Consider the following 1,481-nt stretch of genomic DNA (forward strand, 5'->3'; position numbering starts at 1 on the left):
GAGTCCCCCAGGGAGCCACCAGCAGTGAGATTCACAGACAAGACCTCCTGAAGTCAAACGGCATTGCGCCTTTGCTACCAGGGTTGGGAGCGCTGCCAGGAATGAACTTTTGATTGATGCTCTGTATATGATTGATTAGACCGCAAACTTTGTGCACTTACATGTTAACTGGTAGATTTTTGTCCAGCACAGATGCAAATGTGTGTGTGTGTGTTTTTCGGTAGAAAAGATAATTGCAAAAGTTACAGTTATATTGCAATATTGAATATTACTTTATTTTCTCTAAGTTAACCAAATTTCAGAATGCCACCCCCAACTAACTGTATAAATCTCTGTTCCTCAGATGATAATAGAATCAGTTTTATGGTTCCCTAAATAATAGGTTAGGTACATATTTGACATATATGCAATCTGTCAAATTTGAATGAGTCATGTTTTTTTAAAATATTTTTTATTGATTTTTTAGAGAAGGAGGGAGAGGAATAGAGAGTTAGAAACATCGATTAGAGAGATCGACCAGCTGCCTCCTGCACCCCCCCCAGTGGGATGTGCCCGCAACCAAGGCACATGCCCTTGACCAGAATCGAACCTGGGACCCTTGAGTCCACAGGCCGACTCTCTATCCACTGAGCCAAACCGGTTCGGCTGAATGAGTCATGTTTTTAAAATTTTTATTTATTTTTTAAATTCTTACTCAATATTTTTTCCCATTGACAGTGGGATGGAGGTGGGGAGGCAAGAGAGATGAGAGAAAGAGAGAGAGAGAAAGAGAGAGAGAGAGAGAGAGAGAGAGAGAGAGAGAGAGAGAGAGAGAGAGAGAAGAGAGAGAGAGAAACATACATAAATGAGAGAGAGAAAAAAGAGAGATGCATCGACTCATTGCCACCCACATGCGCCCCATCAGGGTCAGGATCAAACCTGCAAAACAGGTACTGCTGTTGACTGGAAGTTAAAACTAAGACCCTTTGGTGTGAGGGCCTACATTCTGACCATTGAGCCACGCTGGCCAGGGCTGAATGAGTCATGTTTCTAGCTTCTTAAATATGATAATCTAATGTCTCATTTTGAAAAACACAAATCCAAAGTCCAGCAATTCCTGCATTGCATTTTTCTCTCAAAGGTCAAGTGCCATTAAATTGGATACGTTTTATTTTGTATTTATTTATTTATATATTTATTTTAATATATTTTTATTGATTTCAGTAGGAGAGAGAGATAGAAACATTAATGATGAGAAAGAATCATTGATTGGCTGCCTCACACTGGTGATCAAGCCCACAACCCGGGCATGTGCCCTTGACTGGAATCGAACCCTGAACCCTTCAGCCACAGGCCGATGCCTCTATCCACCAAGCCAAACCGGTTTCGGCAATTTTTAAAAATTTTAAGTAATAAAGAGGGTAGTGTTTTTGATTCACATAACTTAAAAGTCAAGAGTATCTGGTTTCAGGCATGGATGGATGTAGATGATCAAATAATGC

Source organism: Myotis davidii, unplaced genomic scaffold (assembly GCF_000327345.1).
Source record: "Myotis davidii unplaced genomic scaffold, ASM32734v1 scaffold12297, whole genome shotgun sequence".
Lineage (NCBI taxonomy): Eukaryota > Metazoa > Chordata > Mammalia > Chiroptera > Vespertilionidae > Myotis > Myotis davidii.